The sequence below is a fragment of the Chelonia mydas genome, chromosome 6 (genome assembly GCF_015237465.2).
Source record: "Chelonia mydas isolate rCheMyd1 chromosome 6, rCheMyd1.pri.v2, whole genome shotgun sequence".
NCBI lineage: Eukaryota > Metazoa > Chordata > Testudines > Cheloniidae > Chelonia > Chelonia mydas.
Window position 1 is genome coordinate 100,546,654 of NC_051246.2, and position 21,391 is coordinate 100,568,044.

At 46.7% G+C, this 21,391-nt stretch overlaps 2 non-coding genes across 2 annotated transcripts; one reads left to right on the forward strand and one right to left on the reverse strand.

Moving 5' to 3' along the window:
* The first annotated feature begins 12,814 nt into the window (after positions 1–12,814).
* On the forward strand, positions 12,815–13,014 carry LOC114018530. The gene has a single exon (XR_003563834.1). It is a non-coding gene; the product is annotated as a U2 spliceosomal RNA (small nuclear RNA).
* Positions 13,015–21,022: 8,008 nt separating this feature from the next.
* TRNAT-UGU lies at positions 21,023–21,095 on the reverse strand. The gene has a single exon. It is a non-coding gene; the product is annotated as a tRNA-Thr (tRNA).
* Positions 21,096–21,391: the final 296 nt, after the last annotated feature.

The following is a 21,391-nucleotide window of genomic DNA, read 5'->3' on the forward strand; positions in this document are numbered from 1 at the left end:
AATTTGAGGGTTCTGGCAGCTTGCATGCCCAATTTGTGTTAATGCATTTCACAATGGGTTTGACATGTCAGTGTGGTTTCAGAATACCCAAAGAGTACGTTAAATATACTATTTTAAGCCCAAACTGTTATTATTGTGGTTTGTGTGTTTATCACAAGATACATATTGCTAAGTCTAATGACCCTTGTGTCATTCACTCATGCCAATTATTCAGGCCTTGTGCTAACTGCTAGACCTCAAACTTAAGTCTGTTTTAAGACAACCCTTCACTTTGTGTAAGGTAAGAGGGCAGCTGGCCACCTACAACCAGTTCTGTGGGTTGTACCTTTCTACCTGGCCCCACACAGGTTGATTACCTTATACTGACACACATAGAGCTAGCCCTTTGCAGAAGAACAGGTGGTGTGCAGAGCTTTCCACGTTTTGGTGTATACCACCACAGTAGGCAAGTTTAATTGTTCCTTGAAGACATCTTCTTCAGGTTGACCGACTGAATGGACAGCAGCCAATTTGTTAAAAACGTGTGCATCTGGGTTAAACCCTGGCGAAGATGCCATGAATAACATATATAAAGAATTGAACCCAAGTCAAGTTTGTCTTACATAACAGGAATTATGGGATGTTGTGGTACCTACCCCAAATTTCTAATTGCACTAAGTGGTTGTTGTTTTTTAAACGCATGTCCAAACATCCAGCTTCTTCCTTTTCCAACTTTAGATAACATTTTGGGAAATACCAATTTAAAAACTGTTTGTCTTTAATTAAATCTGGATTTTTTTCTAATTCTTAATCCTTTAGGGTTGGGGTGATGGTCTTTAAAACATATTTACCATAGGTTGAGCAGATAATTTTCTGGCCCATGTGTTTATGCTCTGCCTGTTTATTATAGTCCTTGATTAACTTATTTATTTGGGTTTCATTGAATAATTTGGCTATATTATGCATGTCAAGACAGTATTTTTTTCTGCTAACCTTTTTACTTCTGAAATTAAAGGGGTTACCCTTCTCTGACCACTCCACAGTGATATTAGTGAAGCATCTCTGATGATCCACCAATACTTGCATAACCATGGAAAAGTGCTCCTTTCTGTTTATGTGCTCACTGGCATGGTGGGGTGATTCCAGAATAGGGTTATGCATCCTATCACCCCACTACAATTCAGAAACCCCATTGTTTCAAATCCATTCACTATTTCCTGCACATTGCCAAGAGTCACACTTCTATGCAGCAGGATATGTTTAATGACCATACACACTTGGATGATAACAGCCCTCGCTGTGGATTTTCCAACCCCAAACTGATTGCACTCTGACCGGTAGCAATCTGGTGTTGCAAACTTCTACTAGAGCACGATTGCTACTTGTCTCCAAGTAAAAGGTTTGAATACACAGCGTGAAAGCCTGGCCTCATTGAAGTCAATGGCAAAACTTCAATTTGCACCCCAAGGCCATACTTGAAAGGCCACATGGAGTCTGAATGGATGTAATTAACAACACAATAAGATACATGGGTGAAATTGCTGATCATCCCATGTTGGGGTTGAAAAGAGGAATCTTGCAAAGTGTAACAGGTTGAAATGATTCCATCTTTGTTAGCAAGGCAACCCTGTGCACAGCATCACCTATTGTTTGGGGTGAGGCGGAGCGAGAAGGGAAGTACAGAGTCGGGACTAGCGATCAAGCCAGTTAATAACACCAAGGTGAGCTCTGGTCAAAATTATGCTCACCGGAGGGAAACAGAAGGCCAGTCTCGCTCTGTTGCCATAGTGCCTACCAATGAAAAACTGAATTAACTTTTTCCACACACTTTTGGAGAGGAGGGACTTACGTTCTAGTTTTTACAGCCTCATTTGTATGTGATCATGGCATTTTGCCAATAATTTTAGCGCAAGTTACACTAGAATTAGAGTATATAGGTTTGCTATTTGTGTTAGTACTTTAACAACAACAATAGGGCAATATTTTGAATAGCTCTATTGAACTAATTGGTTGGGTGACTTATGCTAAAGAGTTAATGTTAATGACAAAGCCAATAATTCTGCATGCAACTAACAATTTGGTTTAATTATATCCTTCTCTAATTCTTCAGTAGTCAAGTGTTACCAAGATTATAGCCCTGAAAACCCTTAGTATCAGCTTGCATGTCTTACTGTTGTAGTGCCTGTGAAATCTCAGAAGATTTTCAAAGCCAGCTTTGGAGGAACATGCCCTACAACCTATAAGGTTAAAAATATTAAGAAGTTCTCCCTTTCCTATTTCTTTGCCTTCACCTTCAGTTGCAACAACATTCTTTGGTGCAAACCCAATGCACACCAAAATACTTTAGTGCTAGTTCCAGTCAGAGACTGAACATTTTTCTTATGTTGACAAACCTGAGAAGTAAGCCTGCCAGGCCATGTGAAAAATATAGGCTCTGTCATGTCCCCAGAATGCAACAGCCCTCTGCAATTTAAAGGAATGCAACATGTGACCCGGTGTGCCTAGGGCAGCCCTCGCTGGAAATGCCAAGGTCAGGGCAGGCTGCAAAAGGGAGAACAGATACTCCCAAGACTGGTGGTTAACACCGAAGTTAAACTCCCCAACCAATCACAAACTGTGCTTCTGATTTCCCACACTGGTTATCAAGAAGCTAAAAAAGAAATCACACAGCCCCCTTTACTGTATTCCGGTTCTCTGGCTCCCAATCAGCACCTAGACTCGATATAGTGAGAAGTTATTTGAAAAGCTCTGCTCACTATACAAAATGTTCTTTTGATCCCCAAAGGGTCAGCCACATTGTCAGGTCAATATTAGGTTGGATCTTACCCAAAATACCATGCTGCCGGTGTCTAAAATGAAAGGTTTATTATAAAGAAAAAAGAAAGAACAAGAAGAGTTGTTAAATGGTAAAGCAATCAAATACATACAGAGACTATCAAAGACCATATATCAGGTTCTTAGCAGTATTGGTGAGTCTGCTAGCTGAAAAGTCCCTCTGGAACACATAACAGTTTGGATGGGTCATTCAGTCCTTTGTGTAGAGCTTCTGTTTGTAGAAAAGTTACTCCAGAGGTAAGAAGCAGAATTGAAGACAAAATGGAGTTGATGCAGCTGCCTTTTATATTCTTTTGCCATGAGGCTTGCACTTTCTGTGCTCCAAACACAAGCTTCACAGCATATGGCAAAGTCTTAGAGTTCTTTGTCCATAGGCATGCCCCGACATGGCTTGCTGACTCATCAGGTGTAGTTATGGGTGGCGGGTATAAAAGGCAAGGGAAGGCTCTGCCTTCCCTGCCTGGAGCCGCTGCTGTGGGATGCTGGGCTGGGACTGCTCTGGCCGACCGGCACAGTTGGGATGGCTCTGGCCGGATGGCCCATGGCTAGCCAGCATGGCTGGGGCTGGCTGGCCCAGGGTTCAGCCAGCCCAGGGATCAGTCGGCTGGGGCTGGCACAGGGCTCCTCTGGCGGCAGGGTGGGAGATGGGTCGGGGTTCCAGCTGGCCCAGGGCTTCTCTGGCCGCAGGAAGAGGGTGGAGGCAAGAGGGCTCAGGCTTCCTGCCATGGAGTGTGGGGCCTCATGAAGCAGGGGTGGGGCTACAGGGCTAGCCTTCCCAAAGTGGGAATCCATCCACTGCCCAACGATGTAGTTCCTGGCCTTTCAATGGATTTATTGTACTGCTGATGTCCCTTGATGGGCTATCAAGCAGGCTAGGCAGTGCTGATGCCAATCTGTCTGGAGGTGTCACCCAGATGCACAGCACAAGTTTGGAAATACAGATCTACCATACATATCTATAGCTCGCAATAGAAAGGTGATACAAACATATAAACAAGATTATCATACTCGGGAAATGATAACATTTTCACAGCATATCTGGCACAACTCAGTGCAACTTTACAATATTGGTGTTCACAATACCCTGAGGTTTCCCCCAGATTCCATACAGCATCACACAGTTGTGCTATGTACTGTATATAATTGTAGGATCAATTTACTATTTATTTCTATTTAGTAACCTTTAAAATGTAACTTGTGAGTGAGGACAGGCTGAATTTCACCCTGTAGAATTAGAACATGGAGCCTAAGGAGGAGGGTTTTTTGGTGTGTGGGGGAAAATTCAAGAAGCTGAGAGGCCATAGAAGGGAAATAGAAATTATGTCGCATGGTCCAATATTGAATTTGTTTTTACAAACTATACAGTGTCCTTGATATGAAAATAAAACTCCAGTTTAAATCATTTGACGGTGGTATGTGGTTCCTGAAAGTAACTTTTTGTTAGTGATTTTTAGAGGGTGAAACAGGAATAAACTGTGTGTTGTGGTAAAAACACCCGCCTTTGATAAAGCATCACTCCCTTTTGTAGCACTGATGTCAGAAACACAGATGTGAGGATCTGAAGTTAAGCATTTTCATTTGTATTATGACAGGACCCTCACTTCAGTGTTTCAGCCCAAAAGAGGCCCTACTCGCCTAGAGAAATAGCATTAGAGAAATTGCCCGGGCACTGTTCTGATTCCCATGCAACATCCTGAGCCAAATGGGCACAGCTGAGTGGTGCAAGGCCCAAGTCCTAATAGTCTAGTACAGGGGTGGCCAACCTGTGGCTCTGGAGCCACATGCAGCTCTTCAGAAGTTAATATGCGGCTCCTTGTATAGGCACCGACTTCAGGGCTGGAGCTACAGGCGCCAACTTTCTAATGTGCTGGGGGGTGCTCACTACTCAACCCCTGGCTCTGCCCCAAGCCCTGCCCCACTCCACCCCTTTCCACCCCCTCCCCGAGCCTGCCGTGCCCTCACTCCTCTCCCTCTCCCCCAGAGCTTCCTGCATGCCAGCGAACAGCTGATCAGGAGGTGCGGGAAAGGAGGGGGAGGGCTGATTGGGTGAGCAGGAGGTGCTGTGGACAGGGGACTGCTGACATATTACTGTGGCTCTTTGGCAATGTACAGTGGTAAATTCTGGCTCCTTCTCAGGCTCAGGTTGGCCACTCCTGGTCTAGTAGGTAATGAACACCCATTGGTGTTTAATGTCACATGATTTCTTTCCAGTTCCACCATTAAGTAATTTACATTGATGTCCCTTCATTCTGTGAATCTTAGTACAAATAAGTCACTTCGACAGACCTACATAGGACAGGGCAGTAATAAAGGAGAACAGCAGATTCTCATTTTCAGCCCCCACAGTCTGCAAATCTTTATGAGCAACAGCATTTACAAGTCTGAAGATTGCTATTAGGAGGACAGTCAGTGGGTGGCCACCCCCCGATGTGCCCTTTCATGGTCTCAAGATAGCCCTACAAGTACCCCCACTTTAGTTGCCTCCTACCAGGGGCTTCTTCAATAACTCATTTGTCCATTCGCAGCTCTTCTTGGGTTCTGGTTTATTAAATTAACAAAACATTCAAAATAAAGTTTTCAAGTCCTTCCATTTACCCTCTTCCTCCTCCAACCCTTTCTTGCCTGTTGGCTCACTCCCCAAGCACCAGGCTGAAGCCTGCTCACTCCCAACAGCCTCTATCCTCCACTCTGTTCTAAGAATACTCCTATGACTTCCTGCTGCTGTTTATAAGGGAACCGGGTGATCCCTGTTCAGGTCTGACTCCTTAGTAATCAGGGTTGGCTGGCCCTGGGCCTCTACCTTAAGAAGATAACCACCCTGTTACACAGACAGTATATATGGTTTAGGCGATTTTGTTTTTTAAAAAAGGCTGCCTCAGAAATTATTTAGGAGGACACAGATTATTCAGGAAACTGTTGAGATTGAATCTCAAATCTGCCACAAATCTGATGTTCATGGGGTCTACGCATCTCCCAGCCCTTTCGAAAGCTATTTATAGTGGCTAATTGTCCAGCTGCATTACATCTTCAGCTAGATCCTCCTTCCAAACCAAAATGAAATTAAAGCCCAGAGGAAGTCAAAAAGACACATTTAATATTAAACTTCAAATACAGGGATGGTGGGGAGAGAAATGTTTTCCAAACAGAAAAAGGCAAAACCAACAGAGAGACATTTTTCATTCTAAGGGGATATTTTTATTTTAAAAAGATTAACAGTATATATGTGAGACAGTGTAGGAAAACATCTGAAAGTGCTTCAGCTATCAGATTAAAGAACAAAGTGATACAGATGAGAGAGCAGCCTTTACAAAGCAGATTAGAACATAAGAGATGAATGCAAATGGAGGGTCAAGCAGCACGAATCCAAGAGAGCAAGGATTTGTGGAAAGCATAGGAGAGGATGGAGGGAGGGATTTAAGATGGACTGTAGCAGAGGCTGAAGCTGTTACAGCAGCATTGCAAGGAATGGATGATGTGCGGGCTCCTGTCAGTGGTGGTTTAGGAGAATTATGTTTGCCTGCTGATTCCTCAGATGTGTTTATCAACTGTGTACCAGGACAGATGGCCCCCAGCATTTTGCAGCTTTGGGAGAAGGACGCAGAATCACTAATATCCTCTACTGCTGCACGGCAACTTGCTGTTGTTCTTAGTGCCTTGGCTGGAGTGCAATCTGCCTAGGCTACTTAGCAGCTACAGCCTCACTTTAGAACAGGCTTTTGTAATTATCAAAGCAGCCAACTGTGACAACGACTGGCTGGAGGAGGATTCAGCAGTCCAGCTGTCATACTAAACGGGATATGTGCTGAGAGGCAGAGGGATGAGGAAGAGAGAAACGTGCTTAACCATAGCACTAGGAGGTACAAGGGGACTAGGCATGTTAAATGTTTTAATTTCAAGCTGAGCACAAGATTTTACCTACATAGTTCCCAGTTAAGGGCCAGGTTCATCCCTGATCTGGAGCAGGGACAGAACCGAGATTTGCATCTCCTATTCATGAGAAGCCTAGACTCATCTTGGCTTCTGGCATAGGTTAGGGCAGCTCTGAGGCTTTCCCTAACTCCTGAGGCAAATGGGCACTGCAGAGGCATGAAATTTCCATGCATAAGAACACCCTGGCCATCTGATCTCTTCCACCCCATTCCAAGTCTGCCTGGAGACCCCCTTGTGCCAGAGCAGGGGCCTCCTGTAAAGGCACGCAGAATCAGTGGCTCTGCACTTGCACTTGGGCCCCAAAGAAATGACGTGGGAGTAGCAGCTTTCATATCATACGTCCCTGTGGTGAAGCACAGGCTTAGATAGAATGCTTAGGACAGGATAGAGTCCCATCCTTAAGAGATGAGAGGTGCAGTACTGGGAGAGGAGACAACTTTATCCTCTCCAGTCAGAGCCAGTGTTAGGTATAAGCAGACAACTGCTTCAGCTCCAGGTGGCCCCCTATTAATTATTAGCATGTGTTGTTTTTTGGGGGGAAATATTCCTACTTAGGGCCCCAATGGGCTACTCGTGGCACTGCCTCCAGAACTCAGGGCAGTGGATAGAACACATGGCAAAAGGGTGGACTCAGACTGGTAATTAACCAAGTGATTTTTTGCAGGGGCCAACATATGACTTCAGGAAAGCCCTGACAGTGCAATTCAGTTCTATTGATCAATGCTTGTAGGTTTTTGATTGCCGTGTTCTGCAGGCAACAAATTTAATCAGCTTGTGGGAGTGCTACAGTGATTAGGCCCAACTGTAAAACTTGACTGAACTTCCTTTGCAATAAAAACACCTTGCTAATTCAAGATGCTTAGTAGAACTGGAACTACCTTTCCCTTGCAAAGCAAGGTGAACATTTTGCTGGCATGCATGTGTCTGATTCGGGCCACAGATCCACTGTACTTTCCTGGGGCTTTCCCCCTGGCAGACATCGTCCTCGTATCAAGAGATAGCCAACAACAGCTTTCATGGGGAAGGTCATTTTAAGTTTTACACAGAATACCAGTTCCTGTCACCATTCACTTAAACAGGATTCAAAGATACCAGCAATTCTGCTATCCTTGCAAAAGAACAGGTCTCAAGAGCCCTGGAAACCATTCCTGAAAATAAGGAAAAACATAAAGGCAGAAAAAAAGTAAATTAAAGTATTCAAAATAGCAAAGAGGGATGTTTATAAACTTTCTCCTACCTTTTATCTTATCTTTCTCCTACAACTATTTTTCACCGTGGAAACTTATGTTGCATAAGATCTCTCTGCACCAGATCTATCTATTTTAAAAATTTTGTTTGATTACATGAAATTTAAAATGTAAAGGAACAATAATCAGGCAACGAACAACTGAAATTTCCACTGAAATTTAACACCTCATCCCTCAACAGTGGATGCTTCTGGCAAGGGCCTAATGCACACATCCTGTTTTGTCTCTGTTTCTTTGCAAATTCAGTATTTAAGAAAAAAATCCTTCAACCATATTCCATATTCAGGGCCACCAGTTTCTCTTGTCACCATTAGAGCTCTTGTCCTCACCCACTTCTGAAAATGCTGCTGCCATTATTAATTCAGCCAATTGCTTGCCTTTTTTCCCCTCCCAGAGTTCCAGAACAAACAGGTGACAATTAGTGTCTGTGATGTATCCTGTTGCAAGCCACTTGTAATTCAATGGCAACACTGAATTCAGATATTATTGATCAACTTCTAAATGACAAGTCTAAACACTACTGAATACTTTAATAGGGCCCCAACTCCTATTTCTCAACCCACAAAAGTATACAGACAACTGTAAATAACTTCTAGTCTATAAGTCTCTGATGTTCTATATACCAGTGGCTTAAAGGTAAGCTGCCACTAATTATTTATTTAGTTTACAAATCCAAGCATTGATCCCTAGGTAAACTAAATCTGTAAATATTCCCTCCTCTTCTTACTGCCAGCTCAACAGGAGAATCCAGCACTGTCTAAATTAAAATCCACTTCTAGCATATCCCATTTCTGTGACCCTCTACTGCTCCTGTTATACTTTGTCAGGCTTTTTGCAGGTTACCAGTGATAGCTGTGTCTGTGCATTTACAATTGGTAGCTGGGGGAAGTAAACCATTGTATTGCTTCATTTTATTTATTTCTATTGCAGGTAGCTTTTGGCGTGGATTTCAATTTGCTAGATGGCAATTTGATGCCTTTTCTTCAAACAATACCAATAGTTCTGAAGGGAATGACGCATTATATTAAAAAGTCTTATTTGCAGATGAGAGCTTAGAGCATTCTGTGACTGTGTATACACAAACACACACCAGGGTCATTAGCTAACCACAAACACACAGCATGGGGATTAAAATTTACAGCTTCTGTGTCCAAAAAATAGTCAACCTGGTGAGTCAAAAGAATAGTTCCACTAACTCAACCTAGAAGGAATTAACATGCTTTACTTGTTAAAAGCTCTGACATGATCTTTCCAACAGAGGGCAGTGGGGTACATGTAACTTTAGCTAGTGTACTGCATGCTCTGAAGTCAGCAAAGCTGCTTACTGTGACTTGATGAATAAAGATATACACACACACAGTAATTCCAACTTGCTTTCTCTGTTTACAGTCCCCTATTAAATTTACACTCATATTAAAATTAACCTCTTAATTCCCTAAAGTAGTTTTTCTTGACCAAATTGCTTATCTTGCATAATTATTTCTGATGACTTGGAAACAAACTGTGACGACATCAAATACATGACTGGTTTGCTGAGTTCAGACACTAGTTATGACACTAGTTTTTATATTTAAAAGTATTTCCTTTGTTACAAGTGAACATTGATTCAGTTTTTCCAGAGTCAAACTTATGTGTATTTTGTTGCCTGCTTTCCTAAATCATACATATACAACACACACAACCCTAAAAAAAGCCCACATCTCATCTAACTTTCTAATTTTTGAATCTATGAATTGCACTCAGGCGGGCAACATTACAGCAGGGGCAGTTTACACGATTACGTACAACATTGGAGGCATGTTCAGGAGGTGCACTGACCTGATGAAGACAATTTGACAGGAAAGCATCTTAGGAAGGAACCAAGCAATTCAGAACGAAGAAGATATTGCAACTAAGATTTTGAGGAATGCAGGTAAGAACTAATTAATCATTCTTTACGCTTAAAGAGTTTGATCTTATTCCACTAAAATTCACCATGAATTAGCAAAAATGTCTAGTTGTCTCTGAAGCTGCATTTTTCATGGAAAAAGAGTTTCAGTCAAAGAAAATTCACACAGCTCTATTTGCACCAGCTGAGGATAGGGCCCTAACAGTTAAAAGCTAATAAAATAGACTAGTTATTAAAGGACAAACTCTGGCCTCACTTTTATAATTACCAAATAGTGCTGTTGAAGTCACTGGAGAAATACAAGTGCAAGTAGGGGCAGAATCTGGCTTATGATGTTTGGGAAAAATCCAAAGATCTTGCAAAGATTGTAATGATTCAAAAAGGACCTTAGAGGTCACAAAACTGTACTTAGGGGAAAAATAACGGTTGTCTTTTCTACAGATGGAAGCCAAAGCAGTGCTGACATAATTGTTTCAAATGTTTGGATGTAAGCTGGTTTCAAGAGATTCTTATAAAAGCAAAGATCCTGGGACTCTGACACCTCAAGAATGACATGGTGTACAATGTAAAACCAGATGGATCATGTCTCTCCATAAAGAGATAAACCCTAATTTTACAGTTATGCTTTCATTAGAAAATAAACTTTCATTTCAATCAGAATTTCACATACAGGACAAGATATGAATTTTGAATAATATGTAAAATTCACGTTTCCTATGTTCTGAAAGTGCATGTTTCATGAAGTATTCCAGTTATGAAGTCCATTGGGTCACACAGAGTGTATTGTGCATTTCAGTGTATTGTACCTGCTCATGCCTTTCGATTATAAATTCTTTCCCTGTTCTTTGTTTGGTACACTTCTGTTGTATAACACCAGGCACACCTATAGAATTATACAGATCATAAGACATTGCCTGAGATCAGAATAAATCTATTACATAGTCAATATACGGACTCTATCGTGGAGTCACAATAAAATACTGTCATTTCACTTTTTAATTTTTCTGCTTTGGTTTTTTTTTTCTTTTACTTTTCAGTTGTTTGGAAAACGTTCTTAAAATAGAAAAAATAACAGTATTTTCCCTTACCACACTTATTGTCTTTCTCCTGGCAAACCCTTTAGCTTGTCTACACTACACACGTATGTCGGTATATGAGCAACACAGTTATACCGACCGAACTATGTTATTGAGAGGGCATCTCCAGTTAACATAGCTACTGCCTCTTGAGGAGGTGGGGTACCTATGTCGATGAGAGACGCTCTCCTGTTGGTGTAAGTAGTTTCTTCACTAAGCGCTACAGTGGTGCAGCTGCATCCCCCTGCACCTTTGTATGCGTAGACAAGTCCTTTCTTATGGAGCAAAGTGTCAACATTTCTTTTGTTTTGTTTAACTTATTTATTCATATGCTAACATCACCATAGATGGCACCTATGGAATGAGACAACAGATTCATTAGTTAACTCAAGGACAGAAAGGCTGTCCTTGCTCCTTTCTCACTGGCAGTATGGCTGATTGGCTCTGTAGCCTGGTCTTCTTCCATAAACACCAACATTTTTTAGTACATTTCTCTGAAAGTGACAGATTTTTGGGTCAGGGGATAGGAAAGGAGAGGGGAAGATATTTTGGAAGTAATTCCATACCAGACTGTATCAGTTTGAAGGAAAGCGACATTTGGGGTCCAATGTCCCTTTAAACCCACTCTCAGATAATCATTGCATATCTCTTATTTGGAGTGAAGCCCTTTTAAACAAACACCTCACAGAATAGTGGGCCTGTTAAAGTTGGAGAACTAAGCACTTATCAGTGTATCTACACTGCAGTCACTGGGCATGATTGCAGCTGGAGCTATCATACCCGAGCTAGCTTTAATTTAGCTAGCTTGCATCCTGGAGCAAGGAAGACACTGTTAGGTTGAAATCTGTTTTGACATGGTTTCCCCAGTCTCCATCTTGGATTAGCTAAACAACAACTAGGACTCCATTTTGAACACCTTCCTTCATGGAGAGTTTGGCCCCCTTTTTCACATTAGCACGGAAAAAGGTTAGATCAGTTAGATCATGTGACAGCCTAGTCTGCTCAGCAACCACACGTTACTTAAGGGGTAGCTCAACTGTTACTCCGGGCTGTCCATCTGAGCGGCAGACAGTCTCTCACATTAGGAGCCAGTGGAGGTGAGCCTAGTGTGACCAGTTGTCCGGATTTTATAGGGACAGTCCCAATTGTTGAGTCTTTTTCTTATATAGGCTCCCATTACCTCTCACCCCCGTCCCGATTTTTCACATTTGCTGTCTGGTCACCCTAGGTGAGCCTGTAGCTAGACCAGGACTTGTAGTTAGTGATACCAAGTCTCATCCAGTTCCAGCTTCAAGACTTACCTGCATGCACCCGTTCTAACATCCACTGAGGAAGAGTCTGCATACTACCACGCAGGATGACACCTTCAAGAACGGAAGAAAGAAGAGTGTTATGTGAAGTGTTATTTGCTGCTGTAGGTTATTGAATCAAATACTGTGGCTGGATTTTTATAAGATGAATGATTTTAGGACTGTTAAAGGAACACCATCAACTTAAAATCACAGTAGTCTCTGGAATGCATTTCACCTACTATTTTTACAAGTACCAATTAAGTTTCCTGTAACTGAAATTCAAGAAAACATTATTATTTCTTTTAATTTTACAGTTTACTACTTTGGACCCTATGCAAAAAGCCATTCCTACTTAGCAAAGCACTTAACCACTTGCTTTAGTTAATGTCATTTGGAATTACTCATGTGCTTAAATGTGTTGCTGTATTGGGGCCTTTCTGCATTTGGCAACACTTTGTGTCTAGTCAGTTTCATGGTTTCCTCTGTAAAGTCAGTCAGGCAATCATGCAAATGTTTATGTATAAGACTTCAATGAGACTAGGCTTGTGAGTAAAGTTACTCATAGTCACAGGTTTTCGGCTCTATGAGCTAAGATCAAGTGTAGTATCTGTTCTTATCAGTTTAATCTCTTCTTATGAATACTTGCAACACCTGCACTGAAGATGGATTCTCCGGCTGCTATTTTTGAAAAACTGATGCTGCTTTGAAGGTGTATTCTGCTGCTGCTACCTTGGAAGGAAATTCTCTCTCTGCTCCTGAGACATCCCCAGCTGCACCGTGTACCACCACCACCACTGCTGCTGCTCCACAGAAGGTTTCTCGGACAATGACTACAAAGAAGGTCCTAGGTGCCTCCACAACATTACAGACCAGCAGCACGAAGGGGAAGAACAGTGGCTGCTCAAAGGACCCCCTCCGAGATGCTGTTCCAGGAAGATCCTGGATTCTGAGGCCGGCCTGTCGGGACATCACAACCAGAAGGAACATCCCCCCCGCCCCCCAGCAACACCAGCCGCCAATGGAGAGCCCCCCCACTCTGCAGCTGCAAGATTCTCTCAGGCGACCATCTCCCACCCCCGCAGCTGCCCAGGTCGCTGACGCTGGTGGTGCTCTCGCTGCTCTACACACCATCAAGAGAGGAATCTCCGTAGACTGGACCAGCATCTCTCCAAAGACCCCCCAAAGGGTCACCAACACCTCGCCGGATGCCTGCCCAGCCTCAGAAACCACCCAGAGGGACCCCAGGTCCCTGCTGGATGCCCGCCCAGCCGGACCTCTCGACCCTACCTGCCCACACTAGGATGAACCAGCCAGCGATACCGCTGATGCTGCTGGAACCCCCCCGCTGCAAGGGAATGAGGACACCATCTACCTGCAGTACCCCCTCGCTGCGGACGTGCTCACCTGCCCCATCTGCTCTCTGCCCCGAAGCTTCCACCTCCTCGGTGGCATCACCAGGCACCTGAAGAGATGCCACAGCAAGCGGGTCGCCTTCAGCTGTGTCCTCTGAGCCTGCCCTTCGAGACGCAGAAGCAACGCAAGACGCACCAAGTCGCCTGCAGGAAACGCCTCAAGGGAACAACACAGTCTCCTGCCCCGGCTCCCAGCCCTCCTGCTGCACGCCGGCCCGCTGCTCCTGAGCCTCAACAAAGAAAAGCGATTGTGCAAGCTGCCGTCAAGAAGCCTGCCCCCATCGCCAGACCAGCGCAACAGGGTGCTGCGATCCAGAAGGTACCTGCTGCCGCAGGGAACACCGCCCAGGTCCTCGCCAGCAGGAGGCCCATCTCACCCTCTCACGTCGCCAAGCAAATCTCCATATTGAGACGACTCAGTACTACCTTGCCCCCTGCCCAGCACGTCCCCGTCCCCAGAAGTATCAGCACCCCACTGCGCATAGCTGCTCGAGATCCTGTCGCCGGAAGAGCCAGCACCGCCCCTCAGACCACTCCGCGAACTCCAACCGCCGGAGGAGCCAGAACCTCACCTCAGACCGCCCTGCGAACTCCAACCGCCGGAGGAGCCAGTGCCAAGCCTCAGACCACCCTGCGAGCTCCCAGACCTCCAGACTGGAGGAACCAGCCCCGCAGCCACAGGAAAGCACTGGGCCCTCATCGCCAGACGGTCCACCACAGCCCCCCAGTCCATTCTGCGGGACACTGCCTATGGGAGATCTCACACTCCAGCAGCAACCGCCAAGGCAGCAGCCAGTCATAGAAGGACCAGCGGTGTCCCAGCAACCCCCAAGCCGGACCGCGTCTCTCCGACCACTAGCAACGCCAGCATCCCGCCAGAGATCCCGCCCCAGCACCCAACCGAAGGAAATCCTGACTCACGAGATAGACGGCAGGCCGACCATGCAGGCTTTGAGCCTGCACCAGAAGAGGTTGAGGACCATGAGGGCCAGCAGCCGATGGTGAGGGCTGCCGTGGCAGGCTGCCTAGACCGAGGAGCTACAAGCGACAGCTTCCTTTGACGACTTCGACCTCCTCGTAGACAGGCTCACCCAAGAACTGTCTGCAGAAACCGCTCCCAGGAGAAGTTCCAACCAGGAGGACGCCCCGCCTGCCCACAGAACGCCTGCTCCAAACCACGCCTGCTCCAAACGCCTACTCCAAACCACCAGGGGAGCCAGAAGTAGAGACGCCAGCCGCCGCTACGATCCAGCAGTGGCCTCAACATACCCCCATATCTCAATGTCATATCCAAAAGCTGTACCGGGCAAACCACTCCAAAGCCATGAGGGAGATCCTCGACGGGCCCTCGCCCTACTGCACGATCCCATCTGAGCGTCTCTACAGCTACTTCAAGGATGTATTCGACCGCACAGCCCAGAATGACGAGCAGCGCCCAGAGTGCCTCCGCCCCCTGCCCCGTGTCAACAAAGCAGGTGTCCTGGAAACTGACTTTACACCCAAGAAAGTGATGGCCAGACTCTCAAAAACAAAAAACACAGTTCCTGGGAAAGACGGCATCCCCTATAGCCTCCTGAAAAAGAGAGATCCCGGCTGCCTCGTCCTCAACACACTCTTCAACCAGTGCAAGCGATTCTACCGGACTCCCAGCTTCTGGAAGAAGGCCATGATGGTACTGGTGTACAAGAAGGGTGAGCGGGATGACCCCCGCAACTGGAGGCCCATCTTCCTCTGCTCCACGATGTACAAGCTCTATGCCAGCTGCCTGGCGTCGAGGATCACGGAGTGGTCAGTGAGCGGGGGAGCCATCAGCTCCACCCAGAAAGGCTTCATGTCCTGCAAGGGCTGCTATGAACACAACTTTGTCCTCCAAACCATCATCGAAATGGCCAGAAGGGCGTGGAGGCAGTGCACGGTAGCATGGCTCGACCTGGCTAACACCTTTGGGTCCATGCCCCACCACCACATCTTTGCCACGCTCCAGGAATTTGGGATGTCAGAGAACTTCCTCCGTGTGATCCGAGAGGTGTACGAGGGATGCAACACCCCCATTCGCTCGGTCGAAGGGGAGACCACCGAGATCCCGATCTGGAGTGGAGTTAAGCAGGGCTGTCCCCTCAGCCCCATCATCTTTAACCTCGCCATGGAGCCGTTGCTGTGAGCAATCTCCAATGGCGCAGACGGCTTCAACCTCCATGGTGAGAGGGTGAGCGTCCTGGCTTACGCAGATGACCTGGACCTGACCGCGGACGACCCAGAGAACCTCCAATGTATGCCAGATGCCACCAGTCAAGCTGCCGATTGGATGGGGCTCTGCTTCAATGCAAAGAAGTGCGCATCTCTCCACATTGACGGTAGCAAAAGGGACTCGGTGCAGACGACAGGGTTCCAGATCCAGGGCGAGCCCATCATCCCCCTGGCAGAGGCGCAGGCGTACCAGCACCTCGGCACGCCGACAGGTTTCCGTGTCCGGCAGACACCCGAGGACACCATCCAGGAGATCTTGCAGGATGCCGCCAAGATCAACGCCTCCCTGCTAGCACCGTGGCAGAAGATAAACGCCCTGAATACCTTCCTGATCCCCCGCATCTCATTCGTCCTAAGGGGATCCGCCGTGGTGAAGGTACCCCTCAACAAGGCAGACAAGATCGTCTAGCAGCTGGTGAAGAAGTGGCTGTTCCTTCCCCAGAGAGCCAGCAATGAGCTGGTCTACATTGCCCACAGGCATGGTGGTGCCAACGTCCCCTGCATGGGCGACCTGTGTGACATTGCGATGATCCTTCCGCCTGCTGATGTGTCCCGATGCCATGGTAAGGAACATCGTGGCAAACGCCCTCCATGATGCAACAAAGAAGCGGATCGGCAGAGCCCCTCCAACCAAGACACCGCCAGCTTCCTGAGTGGTTCCCTGGATGGCGAATTCGGATGGGATGGGCGCGATATCGCTTCACTGTGGTACCGCGCTCGCAATGCCACGCAATGCCATGCGTCGCCTGGGGAAGCGCATCGGCGGCTGCTGGGAATGGTGCGAAGAATGCCAGGAGCTGGGAGTCCTGGTGCCGCAGATCAGGTCCGAGGACAACAACAGAGGCATGCTGGAGAGGACCCTGAAGGCAGCCATCCACTCACTGTACGTGGAAACCCTGAAGCGTAAACCGGACCAGGGTAAAGCCTTCGAACTGACCAGCAAGTAGGACGCCAGCAACCACTTCCTCGCTGGGGGCGGCTTCACCCGTTTCGCCGACTGGCGGTTCATCCACTGTGCCCCGCTCAACTGCGTCCCACTCAACGGAGCCGTCCGCCACGGGATCCGAGACAAGCGTTGCAGGAAGTGCGGCTACTCCAACGAGACCCTGCCCCACGTCCTGTGCAGCTGCAAGCCCCACTCCAGAGCCTGGCAGCTGTGCCACAATGCCATCCAGAACCGCATAGAATCATAGAATATCAGGGCTGGAAGGGACCTCAGGAGGTCATCTAGTCCAACCCCCTGCTCAAAGCAGGACCAATCCCCAATTAAATCCCCAATTAAATGGCATGGTGAAAGCCATCGCACCACGCCTGGGGGAGGTGTCCGTGAACTGCGCCATCCCCGGTATTGACAGCCAGTTGTGACCTGACATGGTAGTCACCGACGAAGCCCAGAAAAAAATCATCCTCGTCGACGTCATGGTCTCCTTTGAGAACAGGACCCCGGTCTTCCGCGAAGCCCGAGCTCGTAAGCTGGAAAAATACGTCCTTCTGGCTGACACCCTGAGAGCAAAGAGCTATGAGGTGCAGATGGATGCCCTGATCGTCGGAGCCCTGGGCGCTTGGGACCCCTGTAATGAGCGTGTGCTGTGGACCTGTGGGATCGGTAGACGCTATACACGGATAATGCGGCGCCTCATGGTCTCGGACACCATCTGATGGTCCAGGGACATCTAGATCGAACACATCACCGACCACCGACAGTACCAGGAGATGTGAGCCGGTATGACAATGTGCATCAACTATGGGAAAGGGACTCAGAGACTTTTTCCATTGGACCATATGAACTGGAACCTTAAACTCACTGAACATTAAATCCCACCAAATGAGGGTAAATCCATCCTCATCATCGTATCCACTCATTATACTCCACGCCTGAACATAGCCATTATATGAACAACATACCCCCATATCTCAATGTCTGTACTTTGACCGGTTAAACTTTTACCCCAAATCGGGGAGATTGCAGATTATGTATTCCTTATGCCACCCATTCCTAAACCGAATTTCGCACCCCTTGATAATCTGTACCTTATTCCCTGATAACCAGAAACTTCTATGCTTAAACTCTGTACCTTTTTACTTCAACATCATCTTAATAAAATTATTAAATCTGTTATCAGGGGCTTAGTCAGTTCTGCCTCTTGTTTGTGTGTAAGAGTCCTTCACCCAGCAAGAAATAAATTGTTTAAAAACAGGACAGGACTCAGGAAGTGCTGTACTACCTGGAACTAGTTTTGTCTCATTTGGAATGGACTGGATTTCAAGTTAATGATGTCTTTTTCCATAACTTTTGTCATTATTCAAGTTATGTATGTAGTTAGATTTTTATGTGTCCAACTAGTGTTCTGCTAAAAAGCAAAAAAAGGGTAGTCACAAATAGCATGCTTCTTGGCACAAAATGACCGTCAGGAATCAGGCAGAAATTCCCCCCAACCATGTACCTTATATCACATCCTTGCACAGGAGCATTATTTCAGGCATAAGGAGAGAGTTCACCTTCCTATTGGAATTGATGGGCCACGCCTGCTTGACAACACTTGTATTGATATGGCATAACTCAAACTCTGATTGCAAGATGTTATTAGCTCATTTTAGTGATACAGATAGATAATATAGGATCACCCTGTCACCACAGAGGTAAAGCTAATTACCAGCACAAGTTTTAGGAAAATCTTATAAACAGTTACATTCATTTTCTTTATTAACTGAATATGGCTCTGAACTTCCATGTAACAGGGCCTCCTTGCTCCTGTCCCAGTCTACAAACTACTCAGAGACCTTTGTGCTGGTCCAACACCTTGTGCAGTTTATTTACAAATGGATTCCCATCACCTTCATAACATATACAGCTCCTGTAACGAGCAGGGGAGAGCACGCACATGCCCATACTGCTTCCCCCTTCCACTTCCTTCCTGTGCCTATTTGTGGGCTCTGCCTAATGGCTTAATTCGCTTTTCTGCCCTGCCCCACCCACAAATTAGGCAGAGCCTGCCTTGCTTGATTGGAGCGGCTGTGAACAGAATGCTGACTCAGCCTTTCTTGCCTAGCACTCTGTCACATTTCATCTATAGATATTTGTTTTACAGGTTAATTTTTGGTTTTTGGAGAAACTCCTTGGGATGCTCAAAAGTCTCTTCCCTACATATCACTGCCATCCCATCAGGGCGGTGAGTTGTATGGGCCTGTGGTGCCCGGGCTCCATGAATATTCAGGGCCCAGGCACCGGCTCCACCAATGTTCGGGGCCCTGCCCTGCCTGTTTCCCCTGTGTGCCTCCTGGCCCCTCCTGCTGCCCCTGGGTGATTTACAAGGGCCGCGGGCCCCCAGCCACCACCACAGGCAGCACAGTAGGACTGCCTATGTTACAGCACGGCCCCGGCAGCTGTGACATGGGCAGTGTAGTCACGCTTTATCGCCGGGGGAGAGCTCTCTCGGAGATAAAAAATAACCACCTTGAATGAGGGGTGGTAGCTTTATGATAAAGTACAGTCTATACTGGTGCTTTTCAGTGCTAAAACTTTTGTCGCTCGGGGGGGGGGTGTTTTTTCACACCCCTGAACGACTAAAGTTTTAGCACTGAAAGACACAGCCTAAGGCGGCTTCCTGTCTGCCTGCTCCATGCTGCTCCGGGAAGTGGCCGGCACGTCCCTGTGACCGCGGGGGTCGGTGTCGCCATGCGCTGCCCCCTCCCCAAGCGCCGAGCTGCTGCCAGAGGGGTGTGCGGGTCGCTTTTGGGAGCTGGCATAGCCTGAGGTAAGCACCGACCCCGTCCTGTACCCCAACCCCCTGCCCCATCCCAGAGTCTGCACCCCACACCCAAACTCCCTCCCAGAGCCCAACCCCTCATCCCTCCTGCTCCCAAACTCCCTCCCAGAGCCTGCACCCCTTCCTGCCCCAGCCCAGAGCATGCACCCAGCACCCAAACTCCCTCTCAGAGCCCAAACTCCACTGGGGGCAGTACTTGGACCTGTTTTGGGCACCACCAAAAATTATCCAAACCTGCCGCCTCTCATTGCTAGTGGACTTTTAATATCAAAAATACACAGAGTTAGGCAGGCTGACTGGCAGGAGAGCTGACCATCATTCATTCACCTGAATTAAAACTTCAGCCAATCAGAAAATGTTGTAGCCATAAAAGTAATATATACTATAAATAAATTCACATGTACTTTTCTGAATATGGAAGTTTTTGATTGGTGCAGAAATCAGAGATCTCTTTAGGCCAATTAGAATCAAACAAATCAGTCATAATTATTTTTTATTACATTACATTTGTAAGTAGACCACACTAAGCCTGTGGTCATGCCCTGGTCCTTCCGTTTGTCAAAAAGTGAATGAAAGAAAGAAGCTTCCATGTTTGCATTCTCCCCCTCTTCACATTGTTAATGGTAGTTGTATTATTTTAAATATTTTTCTTCTTGTATTTTTTACTTTTTGATTTCTTGAAAAATGGATAAAAAATTTGTAAAGTCAATGCAGAAGTGGATTTTTGTCTGGGGCTTTAATTCTTCTCAAGCCAACCTACCCAGGCCACGGAAAAGCAAAAATAGACAAGTGAATTCTCAGAAGTGCAGCTTCTGACATAGAAATAAAACCCGCAGCCCTGGGTCAGTGCAAAGCTGTGAAGAGGCAGATAATCCTGTCCAGCTGGCACACACTCCCTTCATGCCACTTATTCCCCACCTCGGGGCAATTTGCTCCCTTAATCTCTTAATAACAACATTTCACAGCACCTCCCATCAGGGGAATTGTAAAGAGTGCTTTACAAACATTTACTCGCTAGTTCCCCACAATGCACTCAAAAGATGCTATTATCCCCCTTGGGAAAACAGAGCCAAAGAAAGCTAATTATATTAATGTTAAAGTAATATTTTATATTTATTATTCATATATTGATATTAATTGATATTATTAATAGAACTGAGTGATCATTAATATACTCAGACCATTATATTTCCCCAAATACTGCACTTATATCTGTAACACCCACTGAAGCTGCGTGGAATTTAGGATTGTCACTATAACTATAAAACCCTTACATACCAAAATGAGCTGGGTTGCATTTAATGCAAAGACACGCACTCCCTCCAAACGAGGCAGCCAAAAGCAAGCGGAGGCCCCAGCGAGGATCGAACTCGCGACCCCTGGTTTACAAGACCAGTGCTCTAACCACTGAGCTATGGAGCCACCATTTACAAATCTGCCGCAGTCGCACTAAGATGCCAGGCGACCTTGAGGTAACAGCTGAGTTAACCTCCAGCTCCCCACCCCCGGGCGCCTTCTCTCAGCCCCGCGGCGGGGCTCGCTCGGAGCCCGCATGGGCAGGGGCGAGCTCGCCTTGCGCGTGCGAGCCACAGCGGCCCCCGCCGGCGCTGCTTGATTTCCACGGGAAAAGCGCAGTCCGGGCCGGCTGGTACCAGCGCGGACCGCCCCGCGGCTGCCGGGCTGGAGCACTTACAGCGGCGCCCGCCGCGGGGCACGAG